Below are 27143 nucleotides of genomic sequence, written 5' to 3'. Positions count from 1 at the left end.
CAGGCAATTGAGCACAAATGATTTTCACACTGAGAGGGCTCCAGGGCAATTCAGCAGCATGGGGGCTCACACTCACTGGGCCCCGGGGCAGTTCAGTAGTGCGTCGGCTCACAACCCCTGGGCAGCTCAGCAGCGCAGGGGCTCACTCCCACAGGGCTCCCGGGCAGTTTAGCAGCGCCACCCTCTGGTTCACCACTGCCACCCTCTGGTTCACCACTGCCACCCTCTGGTTCACTACTGTCACCCTCTGGTTCATCACTGTCACCCTCTGGTTCATCATTGCCTCCGGTTCATCACAGCACCCTCTGGTTCACCACTGCCACCCTCTGGTTCATCACTGTCACCCTCAGGTTCATCACTGCCACCCTCTTGTTCATCACAGCACTCTCTGGTTCACCACTGCCACCCTCTGGTTCATCACTGCCACCCTCTGGTACATCACTGCCACCCTCTGGTTCATCACAACACCCTCTGGTTCACCACTGCCACCCTCTGGTGCATCACTGCCACCATCTGGTTCATCACTGCCACCCTCTGGTTCATTACTGCCACCCTCTGGTTCATCACTGTCACCCTCTGGTTCATCACTGCCACCCTCTGGTTGACCACTGCCAGCCTCTGGTTCATCACTGCCACCCTCTGGTTCACCACTGCCACCTTCTGGTTCATCACTGTCGCCCTCTGGTTCATCACTGCCACCCTCTGGTTCACCACTGCCACCCTCTGGTTCATCACTGTCAACCTCTGGTTCATAACTGCCACCCTCCGGTTCACCAAAACACCCTCTGGCTCACCACTGCCACCCTCTGGTTCATCACTGCCACCCTCTGGTTCATCACTGCCACCCTCTGGTTCATTACTGCCACCCTCCGGTTTGCCACTGCCACCCTCTGGATCATCACTGCCACCCTCTGGTTCATCACTGCCACCCTCTGGTTTGCCACTGCCAACCTCTGGGTCATCACTGTCACCCTCTGGTTCATCACTACCACCCTCTGGTTCATCACAGCACCCTCTGGTTCACCAGTGCCACCCTCTGGTTCATCATTGCCACCCTCTGGTTCATCACTGCCACCCTCTGGTTCACGACTGCCACCCTCGGGTTGATCACTGCCATCCTCTGGTTCATCACAGCACCCTCTGATTCACCACTGCCACCCTCTGGTTCATCACTGCCACCCTCTGGTTCATCACAGCTCCCTCTGGTTCACCACTGCCACCCTCTGGTTCATCACTGCCACCCTCTGGTTCATTACAGCACCCTCTGGTTCACCACTGCCACCCTCTGGTTCATCACTACCACCCTCTAGTTCATCACTGCCACCCTCTTGTTCACCACTGCCACCCTCTGGATCATCACTGTCACCCTCTGGTTCACCACTGCCACCCTCTGGTTCATTACTGCCACCCTCTGGTTCACCAATGCCACCCTCTGGATCATCACTGTCACCCTCTGGTTCATCACTGCCACCCTCTGGTTCACCACTGCCACCCTCTGGTTCATCACTGCCACCCTGTGGTTCATCACAGAACCCTCTGGTTCACCCCTGCCACCCCCTGGTTCATCATTGCCACCCTCTGGTTCATCACTGCCACCCTCTGGTTCACCACTGCCACCCTCTGGTTCACACTGTCACCCTCTGGTTCACCACAGCACCCTCCGGTTCACCACTGCCACCCTCTGGTTCACCACAGACACCCTCTGGTTCACCCATGCCACCATCTGGTTAATCACAGCCACCCTCTGGTTCACCACTGCTACCCTTTGGTTCACCCCTGCCACCCTCTGGTTCATCACTGCCACCCCCTGGTTCATCATTGCCCCCCTCTGGTTCATCACTGCCACCCTCTGGTAAGGTAAGGTAAGGTAAGTTTATTGTGCATAGTTAATTAAAACCAGTGCAGAGCGTAGTACAAAACAGTAGAAAAGGACTTTAAAATATCATAAAAATGTGTACATTATTATCATCATTAAAAACATGCTCTAAAACCCAATCTGGTTGATCAGGAGCAATTGTCTTAAGGCTGGGTAGCGTATACCCTTAAGTCCTGTAGGCCGCCTACATGTTGCCTATGTCAATTATCGAAAGTTTTTATTTTGACAGTTTTTGCTCGATCATTGCAAGGAACTTAACGTATCTGCAATTCAGTTTCGTGTTCGAAGGGTTCAGGCAGGCGAGAACCGCTTGCCTTCTTGTGCAAGTCCCTAGCTGCTTAAGCTGGACCTTTAAGAGCTGTTGGCGGGCTGGCCGAAGCTCTTCGCAAAGACAGGTCAGATGAAGTATATCACCCTTATCTGTGTTGCAAAACGGACAAACCTCATGGCCATTACTCCTGAGCCATGGTGGAAGATACTCTCTGCTGGGCAGAACCTCTAGTCTATATTTCAAGAACTTCAGTTTTGTTGTCTTAGGATAACCCTGGCTGAAGTAAGGTTGTGGTGTCAGCGATTTGTATGAGTTTAATGACATCCAGGCATGGTTTCTTTTGGCGAATGTGGCCTTGTCCTCTAGTAAGGATAGGGTTTTGACAGTTTTCCAGACTAGTTTTTTGAATGGGTTGTGCCCAATTTGTATGTCTCAAATCGCAGTTAGATTGGTAGCCCCCAGAGCTGCCTTCAGATAGGATCTTGCCTGTGATGTGTCCCTGTTTTGAATATCTTGCCATAGCAGCGAGTTTAGAGTGTTGGTGGTGGCCGAGCGAAGTTTGTGACAGTAGATGATGTACGCTCCCTGTCTAGCAAGAACTTGCTTTTGCAATCCAAATTCCAGCCTAAGTTGGGCAGGCGATGTGTAGGACGGAAGGGAAAACATTATTCTATAGGCTTTTGTCTGGATTGTGTCCAGGATCTTGGAGTCTCTCCCACGAAGCACCTCGCTGCCATAATAGATAGAGGGGAGTAGCTTAGCCTGGATAACTCTCAGATAAGGGGATAGATTTGGCCCCATCGGTTGATTGGCTATGTTTTTTAGTGTGACGGCAATGCACGCCCCTCTCCTTTTTGCTTCCTGCTTTTGCTGTGCAAACGTGCCATCTCTGTCAAAGAGGACTCCAAGGTATTTGTAGGCAAGTGCCGACTCTATTTTTCGATCGCCTAGTGCCCATGACTTCTGAGGCTTCTTCTTGGTGTTGATCGACTTGGTGCGTGTCTTGCTCAAATTTATTTTAAGTTTGTTTTCCATAGCATAGCTGTGCATTTGGATCAGAAGCTGCTGGAGGCTGATGTGGGTATGGCTAAGTAGCACAACGTCGTCCGCGTACAGCAGGTTACTCAGGGTTTTCCCCCCCAACCTCGAGGAATGGGAGTTGCATGTGTTGAGTGAGCCTGATTAATCCGCCATAAACAGATTGAACAGTATTGGGGCAAGCATGCACCCTTGCTTGAGGCCTTTAGTGGTGCGAACTTTGGATGACAGGTGTGTGCCGCCTCCTAACTTCACCTGCACCCAGGTATTAGAGTGTAAAAGCTTCAGCATGCTTAGAATCGGCTGCGGTATTCCCCATTGTGCCAGTTTTCCCCAAAGTCTGCCACTCTCGATGTTGTTGAGCGCTGCACTGAAGTCGATGTAGCACATGTGCAGCGGTAGTTTTTTTGTTTTTGCTGCATCGATCATTAGCGAGATGGCCAGAATATTGGTAGCTGTTCCAGTATTTTTCCGGAAACCGGTCTGGTTCAATGGTATGATCTGATTTGAATCCGCCCATAGCACAATTTCCTCTAAGAGGGTTCCCGCAAAGTATTTTGCCTCATTATCGAGGAGGGCTACTAGTCGGTAGTTATTAGGGTCCATTTTATTGCCACTGCCATGCTCTGGTTCATCACTGCCACCCTCTAGTTCATCACTGCCACCCTCTGGTTCACCACTGCCACCCTCTGGATGATCACTGTCACCCTCTGGTTCACCACTGCCACCCTCCTCTGGTTCATCACTGCCACCCTCTGGTTCATCACTGCCACCCTCTGGATCACCATTGCCACCCTCTGGTTCATCACTGTCACCCTCTGGTTCATCACAGCACCCTCTAGTTCACCACTGCCACCCTCTGGTTCACCACTGCCACCCTCTGGTTCACAACTGCACCTTCTGGTTCATCACAGCACTCTCTGGTTCATCACAGCACCCTCTGGTTCACCACTGCCACCCTCTGGTTCACCACTGCCACCCTCTGGTTCATCACAGCACCCTCTGGTTCACAACTGCACCTTCTGGTTCATCACAGCACCCTCTGGTTCACCACTGTAGATTATGGGGAGAAAGCACACCTGCTTCAGGTACTTCAGTTTTTGAAAATCCGTCCCGAACGCGATATCGCGGATTTTTCTGCAATTTCACGAGATTATCGCACCGCGACATTGCAGAAAATCCGCAAATTCCGCGAACGGAACGGATTTTACGCCCATGCTTAGTATGTTAGTGGTTGTGTGGGAGAGGGTGTATAAGAAGTTGTATGGGGTGTGAGAGGGTGAGTGAATGGCTCTGTGGATGATATAATCAGTGATGTAATAAGTGATGTCTTTTGAGATGTCGTCAGTGATGTAATCAGTGATATCACTAACCATGTCTTGAGTGACGTAATATGTAAGTTTGTAAGCAGAGCACTGCAGGGGCATAAGTTATAGTTAGCTTAGGTAACTATAACTGCTGATAAGACTACTAAGATCGAAGCCGAACTACGCTCTGTCCTTTATCACCTGTCAATTAGTCCTCCGAACACCCTCCATCCTCCTTGGTTGGATGTCACTATCCCTGCGCAGCCTTGCTGCCCCCAAAACAATGCATCCTGGAGCCTTTTCTAAGCCTTGGATGAAAGCACTATACGCAAAACACTGGCTACTCTGAAACCTTCTAATCACTACAATGACCTACCATCGAACCTCTTCTCTGAAGTTTGAACCTCCTTACTCCCACTTTGGACTAAGATTGTCAATGCATCACTTCAGCAATGTGCTATTCCCGATTGCCTACAATCGGGTCAAGTTCCCCAATTTTAAAGAAACCATCTGCTGATCCCATGGACCTTCATAACTTTTGCCTAATCTCTAACATCCCCATGTTGGCAAAGCTCCTCGAGAAATGTATGCTCACCCAATTCTGTAATCACATGGATCATTTCCAACTCCTGGACCAGTGTCAATCTGGTTTCAGCCAGGGCCACAGTTATGTTATGTTATGTTATATTAGTGGGGGTCTTATAGAGCACTCGGCTACTCGGACAGAGTGTCCCGGCGCTATACAGATCTGTAGAGGAGTGACCAGAAAAAAACACAGGCAGAATTATTGTCCAAACAGCCAAGTCTCTTAAGCCCCTTCCTATAGGACAACAGATTGTCTAATTTCCTGAGGGAGAGGGGCAGTTTGTTCCAAAGTTGGGGGGCCAGCAATCTGTATGAACGACCTCAAATGCGCACTCATTTAGTTGCAGGGACAGCAGCTAGTGCTTGAGAGGCAGAGCGAAGAGATCTAGAAGGAAAATAGAACCGCACTCTTTTCCTTAGATAAACAGCACCGATGCCGTGCAGAGACTTAAAGGCCATAGTGAGAGTCCTAAAGTGAATATGTTTGCGCACCGACAGCCAATGAAGCAAATTCAAAAGAGCAGAAGTATGAGCCCTACGGCTGAGGCCAAAAATTGCCCTTGCCGCTGAATTTTGTACAGATTGGAGGCGAGTGAGAAGATATTCCGGGAGGCCCAAATAAAGTACATTGGCGTAGTCCAACCTAGAACCGATCAGCGCCTGAACCATAATCCTCCTATGGCCTTGAGAAAGAAAGGGAAGAAATTTCCTGAGGGTTCGTAACAGGCCAAAACACTGGCCGACTACACTAAGAATCTGGGGTTTGAGAGTTAGACCATTATCGATTTTTACACCCAGATTTTTTGCAAGAGTAGTGGCCGATGATGGGGGAAACATATCGATAGGCCACCACAATTTCCAGTGGGCGTCAGGGGGGCAACCAAAGAAAAGAATCTCAGATTTATCCGAATTGTATCTTAGCTGGTTCAGTTGAAACCAAGAAAAAACAGCCTCAAGACAGCTCCTGATGGTATCGCCAGCGAAATCTGCGTTCTTATCGCAGGTAAAAAGAAGCTGCGTATCGCCGGCGTAAGACACAACCCGGGCTCCATGAGATTCCACCAAGTCAGCCAGGGGAGACAAATAAATATTAAAGAGAGTGGGGCTCAACACCGAACCCTGTCGGACTCCCACCTCCAAAGGGGGAACAAGAGCCGAGAAAGGGGGAGCCCAAATCGATTGTTGGCGACCTGACAAGAAAGACTCGAACCAATTGAATACCGTCCCTCTCAGTCCAATCTCCTGGAGTCTTGTGAGAAGACATCTGTGAGGGACGGTATCGAAGGCCGCCGACAAATTGAGTAGAACCAACATCGCCTTCCCTCCACTATCCAGAACCTCCTTTATTGACTCTGTGACTTCCAAAAGTGCAGTCTCTGTGCTCAGGTTTGAGCGGAAGAATGTCTCGGGTTTCAAGGAAGTTCGAAAGAGTGGAGTGGACATGTTTTTCCACAATTTTGGCAAAAGCAGGGAGCAGCGAGATCGGTCTGTAGTTAGAATGATCTAGGGGGTCCAAGTTGGTTTTTTTTTAATAACGGAAGGATGTGCGCCCTTTTCCATGCACTGGGAACAGTGCCGGTTTCGGGAGAGGCATTAAGGAGCGGATTAATGATGGGATTGATGATATGTGCCATCTTGGCCAGGAATTTAGCAGGGCAGGGATCTGACGGAGAGCCGGACTTTAGTTTCGATAATAAATCAAGTGACATTTGTGGTGATAACGGAGGAAAAAAAGAGAGCGTGTGACTCTCGGGAAGGGAACGAATTATGGAGAGATTTAAGCCAGAGACTCTTGTAGAGTCAATAGGCACAAAAGAGGCCCGAATACTTATGATCTTGTAAGCAAAAAAACTAGCCAATTGTTTGACCCAAAGCTCTGTAGGAGAAAATTTAGACATTAAAGAGGTGGGGGAAGTGAATTCCTTGACTATTTTAAAAATCTCTCTGCTAATATTAGCTGCCGATTCTATTCTATTAGAGAAGTACGATTTTTTCTCTGTAACAATAGCCCTATGATATCCCTTAATGAGATCCTTATATGTCTCTTTTAATGAAGCATCATAGCTGTTGCGCCACGCTCTTTCGGCTTTCTTACAGCGCCTTCTTGTCTCATGGAGCGCTGGAGTGAACCAGGAGGCCGAAGCACGCGGGTCTTTTTTTGACTGAGTAGAAAGGGGCGCTATCTCATCAAGATGCTGCATGAGCCAAGACTGGAAAAGAGCTAAGTCATTTGCCAAATCACCCGTGAACTGGCAGGGTGCGTAGCGAGAGATTGCTCCAACATGCCAGCCGTGACACGATGATAGGGGCGGGAGGCCAAGGACTGTGAGCCTGCACTAACACTGGCTGCTTTAGAAATGCCCAGAATGTCAAAGTTCAGCAGGTATGATCGGTCCAAATCAGGGGTAGGGGAGAGAAAGAGGTAATGGGGATTGAAGAAAAAATTTGATCAAGAATGTGACCCTTGTTATGAGTAGCAGAAGCAATATAAGGAGACAAACCAAATGTACTAGTTACATCCTGAAGTTTCAAGGTATCGATTGCATCTGAATCATCCATATGGATATTAAAATCCCCTAAGAGTAGACAGTGCTTAAATTTCATGATTAATGGGGAAACCGCTATATGCAGTTCATCATAAAAAGAGCCCGCATGGCCAGGTGGTCTGTAGAGCAACATGCCAGCACACGAGTGATGAGGGGAAAAAGACAAACAAAAACCAAGTGATTCCACTCCAGAGATATCCTCCGTCATAACCACTGAACAGAAATAACGCCTATCCACCACGATGGCAACTCCCCCTCCCTTACCTATAGCTCGATCTTTCCTCACCATGTAGTAGTTTAGGGGAAGAGCATTAGAGATGTCTGGACTTGAAAAATCACCAAGCCAGATCTCTGTCAAAAAAAGGCACGCCGGCTTACACTCGGTTAGTGGATTAAAACGATCAAGAGCATGTTTGCCCTGGGACCGAGTACTAAGTAGCATGCAGGAATAGTTGTTTTGATAGTTTCCCCTGATCCTCACCAGTTCAGAGGAGTCTGCAGCGCACGCCGTGTCATTGCTAACAAATGTAATCTGAGATGTCCTGCCGCAGCATGCGCAGCTTAAGACATCCGAGGGGGTAGTAGGGAACTCGAGACAGTCACAACCAATAATTCCCCTTAAGCTAATTAGAAATTTGGAATCATATTTATCCGCTGCACGTCCTCGGGGGCATTCTAATTAAATAGGGATAGAACAATATGGAATCTGCGCTAACTCACATTGTAGATGATGCGCTAAGAACATTGGATCAAAATTAATCCTGCCTATTGATCCTTCTCGACCTTTTGCCAGCATTTGATACAGTCAAAAATGATAATCTAATTGACCTCCTAGAACACAGGATGGGGTTGTCTGGGCATGTGCTAAACTGGTTCTCCTCATTCCTTCGTAACAGATCTCAAAGGTTCAAGGGGAACCAGTCCCTTTCTCATCCTTCTCAGGTCATGCTGGGGATTCCACAGGGTTCACCGCTCCCACCCACACTCTTCAACCTGTTCATGGAGCCTCTTTCAAAAATTCTGAAATCATCCAGCATTCACTATCACATCTGGTCCCTCAACTCAGTCCTACTGAAAACACAAAGCTGGCTGACGCGTAACCACTTGAAGTCAAACGCTCTCAAAATGGAACTTCTCCTAATTGCACCACACAAGCAATCTCAGGTCATTGAACAATGGTTGAATCAGCTTACTGCTCTTAACTGTACGCCACACCTCGTTGATTATGCAACCTCTCTGGGAATAATGCTAGACACAAGTCTGAACAGGCAGAAGCACATCAGTTTCCTCACCAAACGAGCGAACTTCCAACTCAGATTTTTAAGGAAACTTACAGCTTTTCTCACTGCTCATGACCTAAAGGTTGCGGTGAAAGCCTTATTGATCTCAAAGTTGGACTTTGGCAGTGCAACCCTTTTCGGCCCTCCTGGGGCGAAAACAGCTCCTCTTAGGGATGCCCTCAACTCTGCTGCTAGGCTCTTAACAGGTGCTAAAAAATACTACCATATATCTCCAGACCTGTTATCCCTGAACTGGCTTCCATATGAAGCTCAGATACAGTTAAAAATTGCATGCATGGCACACAAAGCCATTCACTTCAATACCCCGCTTTACCTCGCTCAAAAACTGGAGCTCTCATGTGATTCAAGAGCCTCCAGAATTGCCAGCACCCTATTGCTCAAACCACAAAAATTCAAGAAAAGAAAGACCTACAATCAAGCCATCTCAGGTATTTCTCAGAGGATTTGTAACACCCTACCCCCCAAAGTCAGGGTGAATCCTTTCACTGTCCTCTTCAAAAAGGAAGTCAAAGTGTTCTTGATGAAGAAATGCCTGCCTCAGATATGCTATTCCATTGACTATTGAGGTCACATTCACAGATTTGTGGCCCAGCTGCCAGGGCTCCTAAGAATTCCTGGCTTTACAAGACTGTGAAATGTTGCTTTGTTGGTTCTGTTTTGACTGCTTGTATCCCTCTTGATATATAAACTGTAATGCGCTCTGACACCCTCGGTGGTCATGATGCGCTATAGAAAACGTTCTAAATAAAATTAAAAAGATGGCACTAAGAAGAAAGCACCTTTTTTGATATGAAACAATATTGGGTGGCCCTATACTTCAGTATCTACATATGGACCACTCTGGTCTACCTCTAAGACTTCACCAAATACCCAATCTTCCTCCCCTCTCAGCCAGCTTCATTGAGAAACATCAGAACCAGAACCATCATTTTTGAAAAATGGGTACCTATCACACATTTTTTAAATGAATTAGCATTTATTGTTGCCATTTGGTGAAAAAAAAATCTATGATTCCTCTTGCTTTGCGGAATCATTTGACCTGGCAGAACTGGAATTTGTCCCTGCATAGGCATTTGCATTTGCTATGTGGGCACATCTTGCATCTGTACTTTTCTTTGCGTATGCACATTTCCATTTGCATTGTCAGTATTATATCTGCCTTCTCTCTTCCTCTGACCAACCTATGACAGATGTGACATGGAGCAATCTTTTACATGGCAACAACATCCGTTCCTTAAATCGTAATAACTGGAACACCTCTTCATCTACCATGTGGCACTCTACATCCTACTTGATTACCCGGCAAACCAACCTGTGTAACACCTTCCATATTTCCTTGATTTTCTGTGAAAGAAGAATTCTGAAATCCTTTATGATCCAACCTTGTCTGTGCCAGTGTACGTTTCTCTCTATTTTTTTACTTCATTTCCATCTCATTACTGCAGTACTCTCCATATCTTAGAACGTTATCAAGCGTTTTATTCTGTCACCAGGTCATGGTTTGAGTTATGTGCAAACTGATCTCTGGTTTCAGCTCTAAAACGAACCGACACACAAAATTCCCCATATCTTTTTCTTCAGGATATTCTCATCCACCATGCTGCTGAAACACCTGTAATACCTCTCATAGAACTCATGAACAGATTATTTTGGCTATTAGGTTATTCGATATATGATAACACAATCCAAATCCATGGGAATCACTCGGCCTTTCAGAAAAAATTATCACTGCTTCATATTTCTCAGTAAATACTGGAGAGGGTGCATTAGTTCTAGCATTTCTTACTAGGTGCATCTTGCGGCCATTGTACAGCAATCTTACACTGAGCCCACAAATCAGTTGGTACCCCACTATCAAAGAACGTATACAAATTGGCTAACACCACATTCAAAATCTTGTTTTTGTTTGTCCTCATATCACCAGCGTTTGCAAAGTCATGCCATAGAATACTACCTGTGCCACCCTCAGGTCACCTGCAATTTAACAACTAGCCCTCCTGTTCCATTTCTACAGTTTCTTGGCTACTGGTTTCATGCAGGCATAATCATTGGACATCAGCTTAGGCAGAAAAATTTAACCAGTGCAGTGGTATTCACAGGTAGAATGTTTTATAAAGATTTCGAAAATGGAATGCCGTTGAGGAAGCTGTTAATGACATCTTCCAGTCAAATATAACAATCAGCCCAACACTGGTACTGAGGGGGTGGAGGATATTCCCAGTCAGCCACTTTCCGCAAATAGGAGAGACCTCTCTTCTATATGATGCTTTTAGCTAGGAGAGAGATTTGTAAGAGATGGTTAGATTCCCTCCCTCCTGTAATTGGCTTCAAGCACTTATCACTATATGTAAAATGGACACAGGACTCGAAGGGGGTTCTCATAGTGTGATCTGGGAAGACTATTTCAGCTGGCATGGAACAACAAGGGCCTAATCTCTCAATTTTGGAAAATTGTTCACAAATGCTGCTTGGGGGGCATGGCTAGCATTATGACCAACAAGCTGCATTTGCGGGAGATCTGGCCGCCAGACATCGATCCTGTCACTAATCCACCTCTTCAAGACGCCATCCACAGCCCAAATTCGGAGATGCATATTCCTGTAACCGCAGGCATTCAACTGGGGTCATCATAGTAGAGACTAACTGAACAACACTGGGGGGACATGATTGTGTAGCCCAAAGTCTGCAGTGATCTGCTGCTGGCCATCGTCTGGGAACCGGCGGCACTGTTTGAGATGCGCTGCGATCCTATTTATGAGACAAGTGGGAGACTGGTGCAACCGGAGAACATAAGAAAGAGGCCACACTGAGACATGGTGCACCCGGAGGGTGAAAAAACCACCCCCCATTGCGTACAAGGTAGAACCGGATAACCCCTTCCTGGCTGGACCAGAACCCAAAGCACTGCCCCAGTGCCAACCCAGGCTGGAACTAACAAAATAGAAGCTGGGACTTAACACCAAAACCTGGGGGCCAACTGTCAATTTCTGGCTTGCCGGAACACAGAGATTGCCTGGACGCGCTGCCAAATAGAGCGTTGATGCCATTGTTGATAGAGAGCCTGCGGGGTGGGCGGCTGAGGGAGTGGTGAGGATCCGTCCCCTGCAGAGGACGAGTCTGGGTGCTGTGGTGAGCCCTCTTCACACAGGGTAAGTGCTTTGGAGAGCTTCCCGAGTCGCTTGAGGCTGAGAAGATGCCCACGATCATAGTGGTGGTGATACAATTAAAGAAACGGGGCAGGGGAATAATCCCGAGAGGAGTGTCGAAATCAGAAGCCCAGCCCAAGCGCAGATGAGAGGGACTGTGCCGGGACAAGTGGGAGGCGGCTGCCCCCACTGCTGTGGGCGCCTAGCTGGGAGGCTTGGGGAAGCAGAGAGTTGAGCACTGGCTAGAGGACCGTAGAAACAATCTTGCCCGCTGAAATTATCCGAAGCTCCATTTAAAGATGCTACATGGTAAATAAACCACAGACGTCTATGCTCAACAGCCTCCCTCTCGGACTCAGATGGAGTGGGAGATGCATAGATATCCCAAAGCCACATCAAAACCCTCTTTGGCAGTAAAACACCAAAAACAACTTGGAGCCTTGCTCACCCTCCGGCCCAAAGACCGGGTTTATACTGTAAGGGGAGACTAGCGGATTTGAAACACCCCCCACAGCGGGAGAGTGGAAGCGGATGGGACACCTCTAAAATAAACAAAAAGCACGCCCCTAAGCTGAAGGGTGACTTATGGTCAGACCATAGAGGAGGCCCAGTGAGCCGCAGACGCCGGCAAAGGGGGGTGGTTGCCCAACAATACCACTTCCTTGACGACCATGGCACCAAAAGACCCGCCTCACACAGACTAGGTAGGAATTATAGAGCTTTGTCTTGGGCTGAGGGGGATACATTACAAGAGATACGGCCGGAAGACACCGCCTTATTGTTGAAACAGCTACCCGGGTCTACGGGACAGGACGAGACCTGGTGGATACCCACAATATATTTTGGGGGCATTCATAAATTATAATTTTTTTTATTTATTTGAGTTTTATATAGCGCTGGCTAGACCCGGAGGTATCAGAGCGCTTTACATACAGATACTGCAGGTTACAAGTTACAAAAATATTCATGTTAATTACAGAATGAAAACATATTCAAAACAGGAGTTTTTATTGAAAAAAAAAGCAAGATCCAAAAAGGGCCAGGGAGAGCTGGGAGTCCACAGGAAAGAGTAAGCAGTGGAGAAATAGACTAGATATATGTCCAAAGTCCGGCTGGGTAGGTGACGGCCATAGCGGGGTGCCAGATCAGGGTGGAACCGAAAGTCTGGAATCCAGAGACGTTTGAGTGGAGATAGCAAGGGTGGCAAGATAGGAAAAGGAGTGTAGTTTGGCCGATATCTTGAAGTCAGGCCAAACAAGTTCGTAGATGCTTAGGAATTTTTAATGGCTCTGACTTCTGTATAGCCTCGGCTCGGGCGCCATCTTAAGGTCAGGCACAGCCTCTAAATCTTCAGCCTAGTTTAGGGTTAAAACATCTCCAGTCCCGAGGTAAACACATTTAATGGGGGGTCGGGCTCGACATGCCCAGTAAAGATTCCAGCTAGTGTCAGTGTTATGGGCATGGTGAAACCGTGTTGTGGACCCGAATCTGCCATGTTGAAGTCAGGCAGAATTAAAAGAGGGCCTTCCACTACCTAGCTGCTGCTTCACGGGCCCCCCATATCATCCAGGTCACTCCTGCATGTGATTTGTGGTTGGTTTTTAAGGTAGGGGCTCTTGCCTACCTTAAGTGTGTCAGGAGCCTCTCGTTAAGAGTGTCAGGAGCCTCTCGTAAACACCGGAGTCTCTCGTTAGCACCGGATCCGAATCAGACGCTACGCCTCTGCTTTCAGTGTTGAGCCACCTGGCGGTAAGTGGAGTCGCAAGCGTCCACTAATATGGGTCATCTCCGCAAATGTAGATGGCGGAACAGCGAGTCGGGCAGCAACGTGCGCCCGCAATGCTGTCCTTACTTCAAGTCTGCAGATCTCCTTGTCAGAAGCCGTGATCCCTTCACGCGCATTAGGCTGGGCATTCACCCGCACTGTGGGTCCTGCGGGCAGCGCGTCTGTTTCCTGAGCCTCTCTGCAGGAACCGCGGCGGCTGCTCAGAACAGCGTCCCTGATGGGCCTCAGCAGAATCGTTCATACCGGAAGCCCCCGCGTCCAATCCCAGCTGTCTTCGATATTCAATGAGCACAGCAGGCACAAAGGTAATGCGACGGTGATACAAAGCGCAATATCATCGTCGGGTCCTGCACCGAGCCACCATGATGGTGTTGCAGGCCTCCACTTAAACGGCTCCGTTCTCAGCATTCGTCACACATCTGAGGCTTCGCATGGCGCTGAAATGCAGCTCTCATATTCCGCCACCGGACCACTGCATTAGAGAGGTCGATGTTGCCAGGAAACCAGGATATTAGGGGGATATTCAGCTCAGCCTGCGGAGCTGCTCTACAGAGCAGCCATTTTGCTTTAGACCCTCTCCCCCATAACGAGCAGTGAGCCCCTTCAGGGCAACGTTTAAAACCACAGGAATTTCACTCCGAGACGGTTGCTCCCTTGGGGACGACTTCCGCTCAATCACTTGTAACTGTGATTCCCCGATACATGGAAGGTCACCTGCTACCATCGGACCCTACAATGGCAAGAGACAAGGAACCTAAAACGCGAAAACAGGGGAAGATGATTAAGTATACAAAAGTGTTACCACCGCAGACAGAACCAGGAGGAGAGGCCGCATTTTCCCCAGACAATGCAGATATTCTTCAAGCAATTCATGCCTCAAGAGAGCCCACAGAAGGCAAAAAGGTGGAGATAAGATCAGAGGTGTCCCTCTTGAGGCAAGACGTGCGAAACATAACGGACCGTGTAACCCAAGCAGAAACCCGCATTTCAGATGTAGAAGACACATCGCATAAATTCCAGTCTGAACTTCAGGCAAGCATGAGAGAGGTGGTCTGGAAGGTTGATGACGCTGAAAACAGAGCCAGAAGAAATAATCTCCGCTGGGATACCAGAAGGACAAGAGAGTTCTGACCCGATATCCTTCCTTATGGCGTGGCTGAGAGACACCCTCCAGGGGAACATTTTTCCACTTGTTTCATTATTGAATGGGCCCACAGGATACCAAGATGGAGACCCCATCGGGAGCCCCCAAACGCCTGCTGATTGCAAAATTCCTAAATTATCAAGACCGGGACACAACACTCAGGGAAAATGCGATGAGTGGGTGAATTTAAAGTGTCTAAAGCCAAAATTATGATCTTTTCTGACTATTCCAGAGAGGTACGGAAGATGTGGAGAACTTTCAATCCAGTAAAGGTCAAACTTAAAGCCATTAAATTCAGTAAATGCTACTATTCCCGGCCAAGCTTAAAGTAATTTTTCAAGGCTCAATCCAGTTCTTCCAAACTCCAGAAGATGCCTGGGTGTGAATTGAAGAATGTCCCAGACCAAGACCAGAGGTGAATAACAACAAGTCGCAACCTAGGTGGGAGGCTAGGACTTAGAGAATAAAAACGAAGAGATAGCTTATAGGAAGAAAGAAAAGGCAAATAGGGACAGCACGGCCTGAGACCCCGCACTGACTGAGGAAAATAGCCTCAGACGAAGATTCAGGACAGACTCGAGCCAACAGCAGGGACTCAAACCGAGGGGATAGCACCAACACAAACCACTCTGATAAGGACTCCCAGGTGGAAACAGACAGTGATCAACCACTCCTTCAATCCATTAACCGTACGGAAGAGCAGGGAGAAGAGGCACTGACGACTGGTAAAATGCAACAAATGCAGCAAGACAAAGGTGACGTAGAGGACTGAAGCATGGGTGTGGGCCAGGAGCAGATCGGGGGCAAGATGACCGAAATGAGGCCCCCCTCCCAGACTTGCTAACACTCAGGAGAGATTCTATGAAACTCTTTTCTCTGAAAAAGACTATATCCTTTATTGTTGTGAATATTATCTAGGAGCGGAAGGGAGGGATTGACAGACTTCTCAAAGGACACATACGCCAAGTTGTCAGTGCATGGGGTAGGCGTAGGGTGTGGGTAAAAGTGGGGTGGGGGACCAGGGTTAGGGGGAGTTCGTAGGTTTAAGATCCAATATGTTCTCAATCTAGACAGCAACAGGGCGTCTCAAGGTACAAGGCCAGGAATGGTGAGATGGAGTTTGACAAGGGAGGGTATCGCCCCCCATGCGGTGCATACAAGGTACACATAATGCATGATACGCCATACACAGTACTGACATGGAATATCAATGGATTAGGCGGGGTTAGTTAATAGATATATTAAGAGACTCAAGCCTGATGTGGTCCTCTTCAAGGAAATCCACTTCCAAGGCACACAGTGTGTATTCATAGGGAGGGAGGCATACACCATGTTGGTGCACACCGAGTTCTCCCCAGGTGTGCGTGCAGTGGATATCCTCATTAGGAAATCCCAACCGTTTTGCATCACCAGAGCCTGGGTAGACCTCAACGGAACTTACACTGCAGTCCAAGGAATGTGGGGACAGCGGGAGACTACCCTTATCAGTGTTTATGCCCCGCCACGACTACAACCCCAAATATTGGGCGCAGTAGCAATGATACTGTTAGACTGAGGATCCCCAACTCATATCATTGGAGGAAACTTCAAAGATGTCGTGAACCCAAACTTAGTTAGGTCAAGTGCACCGGCTGGAACTCGTATACCTACACCACTTGCAGACTTTAAGAGATCACTGGGATTCACGGACCTTTGGTACACACACCACCCACTAGTTCGCAGTTGTTCATATTTTTCAGGGGCACATAAGAACTTTTCTAGGATTGACTACCTATTCCCCCATCAGGGGAGATCCAGACAGTAGACAAAGTAGACTACCTTGCATGGGGCATTTCAGATCATTCACAGCTGCAGCTGAAAGTTGGGGGAGTAGAACGCAGACAGCGCTCAGATTGAAGGCTGAACACATGGGACCTCCGAGATAAAGCAGTATCAAGTGTAATTAGAGGAGAGACTAAGTTATTCTTCCAGGAGAACGAGGGCTCAGTTTCCTCTAGAGCCACTCTCAGGGAAGCCTTTAAGGCAGTCCTCCGAAGTAGACTACAAGATACAATAGCGCAGAAATGGAGGGGTGAATTGGTACAAATAGAAACTTGGAAGGCAAACTTTTAGAACTAGAACCCAGTATTACTCCAGATAATGTGGTGGGCTTGCTCAGGCAATTAGAGGTTATACGTGAGGAGCTCTGAGCTCTGGTCGAAAAAGGGATCCGATCCCAAATCCTGGCCACACAGGATAGACTGTATACATCGGGGGATAGAGCAGGGTAACTCCTAGCCTGGCTAAGGCAGAAGTAAAGAGAGGCAAACTGGGTTAGTCAGATAATAGAAGCAGGTACATGACAATCAACAGCGCAGGGAATAGCGGACACGTTCACACGCTATTATGCCAACATTTATGAGGTGAAGCTGCTAGTAGACAAAGACCAAATAAGAGACTATCTCAGTGACATAGACATGCCCACCCTGCAGCAAGAAGATGAGGAAACCCTAGAAGCAGAGTTAACTCTAGAAGAAGTGCAAGCCACCATCATCAAACAAAAATCAGGAAAAACCCTAGGCCCGAATGGGATGCCAGCAGATTTCTTTAAACAAAACAATAGTGTACTGGCTCCCTGCCTACTAAATTTGCTCCCTTTGGCAAGAGAGGAGGGGACACTACCACCAGATCTCTGTCAAGCTGCGGTAGTGTTCATACCAAAACTAGGCAAACTCCAGAGGACTGTGGGTCTTATGGTCCAATATCGCTCTTAATTATTGAAACTAAGATCCTAGCTTTAATCCTTGCCACATGATTACTGACGATTATTAGATCACTGGCTCACAGGAACCAGTTGGGCTTTATGCCCAAACGATCCACGGACCTCAATCTCCGCAGACTAGCAAACTGGTTCGATACGGCGAAGTAGAGAGATACTTCCCAGATGCTTCTGTTGTTAGACGTGGAGAAGGCCTTCAACACTGTTCACTGGCCATTCATGAGACAAGTGCTTCTTAAACTTGGCTTAGGACATAATTTCCGATCAGGGGTGTACATACTATACACAAATCCCAGAGAAAGAGTCAGGGTTAACAGGGTCAAATCAGCTGCTTTCTTCATGTGGTGAGGGACTAGCCAGGGCTGCCGTTATCCCCCCTGCTTTTTGCACAGGTCCTAGAACCTTTAGCATGCTTAATTAGAACAAACCCATGCATAAGGGAGTCCAAGATCCCAAAGGACAGTTGCCAGATGAACAAATCTCCTTATATGCATATGATATTTTGCTCTACGTATCCAGCCCTGATGCAACACTCCCCCTTATATTTAGCCTGGTTAAGGAATATGGTAGACAGACAGGATATAACATGAACTGGGGGAAGTCAAACCTATATTCAATTGGTGGCGCAGTAGATACACATTCCGTACCGGTACATCTTCCCATCACTAAAGATGGCTTTAAATACCAAGGACTATATATTTCCACCAATGTGACAGACTGCCTCGCTCATAACATCCAACTAGTCCTAGCAGAATTTCGCAAAGATGTAACAAGGTGGCGACGCCTCCCCTTGACCATACCTGGGAGAGCTGCTATGTATAAAATGATAACGCTCCCCAAATTACTATACATCCTCCAAAACACAACCTGCAAAATTCCAGAGGCGGTATTTCGGGCGATAAACAATGAAGTGCACACACAACTATGGGACGGAGGCCACCCCCGAGTAGCATTAAAAACAAAACCAGTACAATGGGAGTATTGCATTACCCGATATCCAGGCATACTACAGAGCGGTACACCTTACAGTAATTAACAAATGGGGGCATGCACCCAGGTATCATCTCACATACACCCTAGAGAGACTCCGATTTCATAGACTCTCTTATCTGCACTATATCTATGGGGGATATGGAGTGAGGGGCTTGCTGGCAGAAACACAGAGGGTGTTTAATCGCATGGAAGGAGGCAGAACAACAGATTAAAGAGGGGATAAGGTTAACCAGGTCCACACCGCTATGGGAGGGTATGGGACTGCCAGAAATAGAGATGTTATCATTATTATTAATATTAAGCTTGTAAAGCTCCTGGTTACTCCAACGGAGTGTCTCCATGCTAGGACAACACAGACCACGACCACAAGACCTACCCCCCTGCCCCAGGCCCACAGGCCCTAAGATGAGTGGAGGCCTACCACCAAAAACTGACAGCAATCCCAAGGGGGAAATTGAAAGAGCCAGGTTTTCAGTTTTTAACGGAACATTGTGTCCGATGGATATGTCTTCAGTTCTATAAGTAGGTTATTCCAGGCCTTAGCCACGAGAAAACCAAATGATCTACCTCCTGACCGTACCTTACAAATCTTAGGCACTACCAACTTAGCAGTGCCCAAAGACCTCAGATTCTGGGTAGGTCTATAAGCAGTGAGTAGTGGGCGCAGGTACCTCGGCCCTTTCTCGTTGAGGATCCTATGGCAGAAACACAAAGCCTTAGAGGTGACTCTAGCATGTGTAGGGAGCCAGTGTAGTTTCCGCCAGGCTGCTCCAACCGATGCCGGCCTAGGGATATTCAATATCCCCCAGGCAGCTGCATTATGGACCTTTTGTAAGATGTTCAGATTTCTTTTGGTCACCCCAGATGGAGGACATTGAAGTAATCCAGACAGGACATGACAAGGGCCTGCACAATGGTCCTTTTGACATCTAATGGAAGTATATCCAAGATTTTGTGCAGCATTCTTAGAATGCCAAAGCATGTTTTGGCCACAGCTGATATCTGCTCTGTAAACGATAGGGTGTTGTCGAACCACACTCCCAAATGTTTAACCTTAGCTTTAGGAGTCGGTGTTGGTCCCAATTCCTCCGACCACCACAAATGTGACCACATGGAGGGCTGTTTACCCACAACCATTACATCCATCTTTCCTGTATTTAATTGCAGAAGCTGAACTTCATCCAGTTCGCAAGATCACTCAAGCGTGCCACTTCTGCCTCCTTTTGCTCCAATGTGACAATCAACTGAGTGTCATCAGCATATGACATCAGTTTTACCTCATGTTTCAGCACAATGTCTGCCAGAGGGCGCATGTAAGCATTAAATAAAAAAGGGCTCAGGGCCAAGCCCTGTGGAACCCCTAGAGACAAAGGATATACTCCGGACTTAAAAGGATGTTGTAAGACCTGGAAGGATCTATTCTGCAAGAAGTGCTTGATCCATTCCCATGGGTTGCCGCTGGCCCAGGCCTCCCACAGACGTTCCAGCAGAAGGCCGTGGGAGACCGCATCAAATGCCGCACTCAGATCTAGTAAAATCAATGCTGTTGTCCCCTCCTCATCACTGTAAAAGTGTTACAGTGAGTGTAACACTTTTCCTAAGGTTACACTCACTGGAGTAGGAATAGTAATTTTTACCCCTCCACTATCCAACACTTTCCCTACTGTTCACCCACTGGAATGGGACTAATAATTTTTACCCCTCCGCCATCCAACACTTTTCCTACTGTTGCACTCACTAGAGTGGGAATAGTAATTGTTACCGCTGCGCTATCTAACACTTTTCCTACTGTTGCACCCACTGGAGTGAGAATAATCATTTGTATCCATCCACTATCCAATACTTTCCCTACTGGTGCACCCACTGGAGTGGGAATAGTAATTTTTACCTCTCCACTATCCAACACTTTCCCTAAAGTTGCACCCACTGGAGTGGGAATAGTAATTTGTACCCATCCGCTATCCAACACTTTTCTTACTGTTGCAGTCAATGGAGTGCAAAATTAAATTTGAAAGACTATTAAATATTTTAATATTTTAATTTATAATGTAATGTTTTTTTAATTAGATTTTATGTTATAATTGTATGTAAATATATATATATATATATGTATTTATAATTGTTTTGATATTTATAAAATAATAAAATAAATTAATAGTTTAATAATTCTTTTAAATGAAATATATATATAAATGTATTTTTATTAAATTTGTTAAAATTTATATCAAATCTAAATAATTTTTTTAACGTTCATTTTATTATTGAATATATTTAACATTCATTTTTATTTAAATAAAAAAATCGATATTTTGTACATTCATATTTTTGACATCGAAATTTTTGCATCAATATTTGTGTTTTGGGATATTTTGGGAATCGATATTCTATCAGTGAACCCGCTGCTAGATCACTTCATCTCCAAGGCACATGCTACATCATCCAATCTGTAAATGCACATTTTAGATAGTTCACTCTTGTATTTCCAGCTAATTCTGTCAACTTATCATGTATAACACCTGTTCGTCTAGTAATTTCTCTACACTGGTAAATTCATTCTTTGTTTTGATATTGCTCGAAATGTTGTTACTCTAAACACACTCCTAGTATCGTCTCTAATTCCACTTTTAATTTGCAAATGGTCACAGGTCTTTCTTTTTCAGAAATTAAATTCTCTCAAGACTCTGCAATTTCTGCCTTTCTAATCCCTGCTTCTTCCTCCAATCAAGTTGCACCCTCCCCCTTCAATAGTATTTATGTCTCCTGGGGTCATAGTAGCTGTGAAAACCAACGTCCCTTCATCTAAAAGTGCTTGCACTTTTTGTGATGATCTTACACAACAACCAGTGAATTCTGTGAAGTCAGAACAAATCCAGTCACAGGCATACCTCTTACTGCTCCTTGACCATTCGGCATCACATTTACATTTTGTGGGACATTGGGTACTGGCCTTGGTAAAGTCGGAACATTCACTGGTGGTACTGGTACTACATTAGGGACCACAGCTGTACTAGTCAGTATAGAAACTGCTACTTATGGTTTAGCTACAACTGGAGTAACAATTTGGCGTTTCCGCATAGGTCTCTCAAGCTGTACTGTACTTATTTGTATAGGTGCCAAAGCCACTGTACTATCTGTACTGGCACTTGATTCTCCCTGTTCAATTGATTTTGCATGAGGAGAAGGTCTTGTAGTCAACATTTCTTCAAAAATGTCATCACCTGAATTGTTTTATGCCTCCTTTTCTACCTCTTTCTCTTCAGCCTTTCATATTTATTTCTTATTTCCTTTTCCCAGAATTTCTGTTGTAATGACTTGATACAGTCTTGTTCCCTCAATTACAGCTTTCCTCCATCTACGCTATGCTTCATCTCATTGAGCATCTGCATAATTACGCACTGCTCTGTCCTTCTCTGATATTTTTCCTTCTCTCAATCTTGGGCAACTTTCTCCCATAAATGTATAGTCTCATATTGTGCATGTCTAGGAAGTGTCTGCATCTCGTATAACTTTCCCTTCATATTTTTAAGAATTCTCATTTTGAAAGTTTCATAGTTCGGAAAACTCAATGGACCTTACCCCTCTGTGATCTTGCACCATTATCGGAGCCAAAAACCTGTGTATAACCCATGTTCTATAGTCATTGTTTGTGCAGGCGTACCCTCAGGAGGGGCATGTTCACCCTTCCAAACTGAAATAGTAACAATCCTCTTTAACAAACTCTTGGGGCATGATTAGTATGGCAGGTGGACTTTTTCCGCCCGTCATCCTGATGGTAAAAGGGACCACCCGCCATATGTGCAGGGGTCCCATGGGTGACATTAGGATGCGCCGCCACACTGGTGGGCGCATCCTGCATTTTTAACATTGCTGCGGGCGGTGATTTCAGCACCGCCCGCCGCAATGGCAAAAATGCATGTCATCCATGTGCATGCACAATGTGGCAGGCACCGCGCAGTGCCTGCCATGTTGTGCATGCACATGTAGGGGGTACCATAGGTACCCCCCCATGTGCCCCCACCCTCCAACATCCTGGGGGCCTGCAATGGGCCCCAACCTAAAAAACGGCATGCCTTTCCATGGTGGCAACGCCGCCACGGAAAGGCTCCCTCCCGCCTGCATCCTGATATGGATGGCGTGTTTATCAGACACTGCCACCATATGAAACCCTTTTCCGGACGGTCGACTTGTCAACCAGGCAGAAAAGTGGCAGATGGTCTTCCTGACTGCCATGCTCCCCCCGCCATACTAATATGGCAGGGGGAAATGGGTGGGGGCGGGCTAGGATGTAGGGCGGATCTCGACCGCCATGCGGGTGGTTGCGATCTGCCCTACATCCTAATGGGCCCCTTAAAGTCTTTAAAACATTTAATGATTGCAACATTTTTTAACACAAGCAGCTTCAATGCAATGTTTTGATTTTGTTCCGGTTACATCAAATTTCTTTTTTCCAATCCTGTGTCAGCTATAATTTCCCAAATCCTAGTTAACTAATCTCAATGAAATATTCACTCAGTTTCAAACAATCTCAGCATGGCACTTTTACACCACCAACCAATCCCAGTGCGAATGTACACCAACCAACCAATCACAGCAGGAAACATATGATGTATGACTTTACTCCTCGCAGCAGTTCACCCTCCTTTACTATTTCTTCATACTTACACCAACTTCCACAAACTCACAACAAACATAATAAACATCTAGGGGTCGATTCTGATTCGGAAAACAAATCCGTACGACGATTCGTATTCGTAGCCGTTTCCGTACGAATCGTACGAATCCGTCCGAATTGCGTAGTACGATCCGTTGTGAGAAAATACGTCTGAATCATTGCGAACCGTACGAAAATGAAGGGTTAATCCGTACGACATCGACCCTTACAGTGAACCGTACGATTCGTAAAAATGCCGTACGAGCCGCCAAGTACGATCCGGACTGGGGAATAAGTACGCGATTCGTACGGTAAACGTCGCGTATGAGCAATTCGTATGGAGGGCAACACTCTCACATACGCACCGTACCCCTAAAACCAAGGGGTGTAAACACGGGGTGTATGCACCGTACACCTACGACCTTGGGGTGTACGAACCGTACCCCTATGGTCCGTACACCTACAATCATGGGGTGTATGCAGGGGGACATACACACCATACCCCTGAAATCCAGGAGTGTACGCAGCGTACCCCGATGCACCGTACCCCTGCAATCATGGGGTGTACACACCATACCGGGGGGGGTCCGTTTCGTACGTACTTTGAGGCAAAATCTGCTTTCACTGATGTTTTAAGCTCCCGTAAGAAAAAGAGTCGTACGGAGTGTTGTCAATACGATTAGTACTTGCTGGGTCGGAACATGCAGCTTCGATCCGTACGAACATCGCGTACTGCGCGTTCTGAATGTGATTTGTACGGATTAGTGAGTTGTACGGTCTTCGGTACGATTTGTACGGAGAACTGCTTTGGGAAGACATCGTACCACATCGGACGTACAGGTACGGTTCTGCCTACGATTCGTACAGGAAAAAAGCTCAGTTCGGCTATTCGGAGGGCATTTTACGGAATCGGAATCGGCCCCTTAATATCTTGTTTGCTCTTCTACATAAATAACAAAATGTCAATTATTCAACACCGCAAATTAACTTTTGCCTGCAAAAAATCACTCTAATCAATGCTGCATCCCCTTTTTGCACAACCAGGTTCAGCTACCAGGCTCATCTAACATCAATTTTAAACAACCACAAAAATATTTTTAGTATTTCTATCCTCTGTAGAAGTGATGGTACCTCACACCCTCTTCACAACCTGCAAACAAGAATATTCTCGCTTTATGTCATTTATGTATATCCCTGGATCTTTAACTACATTGAGTCTGACACTCTACAACTTCTTCACATTAAACAAATAACATAAAACCAAACCACAATTTATCACCACACTAATAACCAAAACACAATTACAATAAGCAATACATCAACATATTAATACTCACACTTCCAAACAGCCACTGCCTTCGAATACCGCTTTGTCAGATCTTCAGATTCCGGGCATTCAATTTTTGGACTCAATTATTTTTATCTGACTTTGGAAAATATTTATGGTTCACTTCAAGGTGGGAACCGTACTCTGCTACCAGACAACTAATACCCCAAAAAGAGTCCACATTTTCTCTCCAATATAATTTCAACCTTTTACTTGCAAGAATGGACTCCAACTCCATTTCTTCTTCTTTGAGGCAACAGATCTTTGCCACCGTATGTGAATGGAAACCAGCTCAAATCAAATCAATCGTCAACATACCTTACAGTTTAAGGTCAATCAATGATGAGAGTTTTAAGAAATTTTAAAAACATTTATTTTGCATTAAGAATTCTGCAAATTCTTTTTATTTCTTTTGATTCAAATTAGTAAATAAAAATAATTTGTTTACAGAAATCATCAATTACAAAAATGATTAGAGTTGATCAATGATGCAAAATAACAGCATATTGCATAAAATAATTAGGGCCTGATTACAAGTTTGATGCTGTGGGAGCAGGACTTCCACAACTCTGCCCTGCTCCCTGACCTCCAAACCTGTGTGCACACCGCCCAACAGATTATGACAGTTTTAAAAACTGGGGTGCATGCACACTGTGGTGAACAACATGTGTCCCCCTCCAAGCACGCCATGGTCCAGAGGCAACAGGGGGCCTTATAATGCCCCCTTTGTTTTCTCTCCACTATGGTTTTCATTGAGGAGGAACAGCCATGAAAAAAGTGGCAGAGAGACAACTCGTAAAATGTTTGGTGGGTCCGCAGAGGTCCCACCAGGCATATTGCGGCCTCAAAACTGTTGCGCCACCACCAGGTATCTCTGATCCCTGGCTCTGCAGCAGTGCAATTGTGGTCCAACTGCTCAACTTGTAAAGGGGCGGTCAGACCGCCGCTGCGGTGGTGTTGATCTGGTGCTGCGGTGGCTGAATCACCACCACTGCGCCAGCATGAGTCTGGTGGGCCGTGGACAGCCAGACTCATAATCAGGCCCTTGGTCCCTATTCCATTTAAAAGGTTCCTAACCTAACAGAACCCACAAACAGTTCCTGGAAAAGAGCAGAATCAAATGAGCATCAGTCAAATTCTACCTTAAGTTGAACTCCATAAGGAGTAGTTATTGAAACTCAACCAAGTCTCATCTCTCCCCAAGCATTAATATACAGTCACAGTAGCAACTGCACAAAGTAAATCTCAATCAGGTATAATAGAAAATCAGACACAGCAGTAGCTGCACCCATCGGGACAAAAGGGTAAAAGAATGGTCACCTACAAATTGTTAGGCAACAGCAATCACTGTCAGCAGTACCTCACAGCAAGTGGGCAGGAGAACGCAAGTGAGAATGACGCATGTGAGAATGGGTCAGGAGTGGGTGCCGACTAGCTAGAAACATAAGGACATGTTTTTACAAAGTTGCAGATCCGATCATTTCCACCCAATTAGAAGTAATCTTTGGGCTGCAAGCTGCTTTGTTCTTCTTTTCCCACAGCAAACATGTTGGCTCACGATCAATGAACTACACTATAGACAGAAACATGTACTTTAAAATCTCCTGTTAGGTAATTACATTAGCATTTCTTATATGCATAAATTTATTGTTGTCAGAATAATTTTTTCAGTTTTACATGAACATATGATGAAAATGAAGTTTGATTTCCGTTCACCCTGAACGTGTAGCTTATGCAAGAAAGCATTTTATCTTGACAGTGAAGTTAAATGTCAAGATGCTAAATATACCCTGGTTAGTTATTATGTACCTAATGGGGATGATATTACTCCTCTGAGTAATCTTGGTCTTGCCTTGGCAGATTTTGAGGCTCCACTTATATTAGGTGGAGACTTCAATGTGCTTCTAAATAATAAGCAGGATAGATCATCCCCCCGAACTCAGATAGCAGCACGCGAGTTAAAGCCCATCTCTTGACAATATTAAAACATCTTCATCTTTGTGATGTCTGGCAGAAAAATGGGGGAAATCAGTAAGTATGGGCACAAAATCCGTTCTGCTCGCGAAATTGCGGCAATTTAGGGATCCGCGAATCTCGCGAAATTGCTGAAAAATTTGCACATTCGCTCGCGGGTGGATTTTTTGCCACATGCCCGAGTTGAAGCTCAAATAATCAGCCCAAACAACTAGTGAGAACGGTCTAGTCTAGGCAGGTGTACTTCATCCCCATATCTACCGCCTACAATTAGATGTAATCCTTGATGGAGGTCTTTGCATCCACGAGTTTCTCGTGTGCAATCCCCGTTACCTTCCAGTGACCAGGACGCTGCTTCCTCCTCATCTAGTGCTCTGATCAGTCTCTGACCCTTTATAAACAAGAGGTATGTGAACTCGCGTAGAAGCCCCGCCCCACAC

This window comes from Lissotriton helveticus, chromosome 5_1 (genome assembly GCF_964261635.1).
Source record: "Lissotriton helveticus chromosome 5_1, aLisHel1.1, whole genome shotgun sequence".
Classification (NCBI taxonomy): Eukaryota; Metazoa; Chordata; class Amphibia; order Caudata; family Salamandridae; genus Lissotriton; species Lissotriton helveticus.
The sequence above is the reverse complement of the archived record's forward strand: the minus strand, read 5'-3'. Positions refer to the sequence as shown.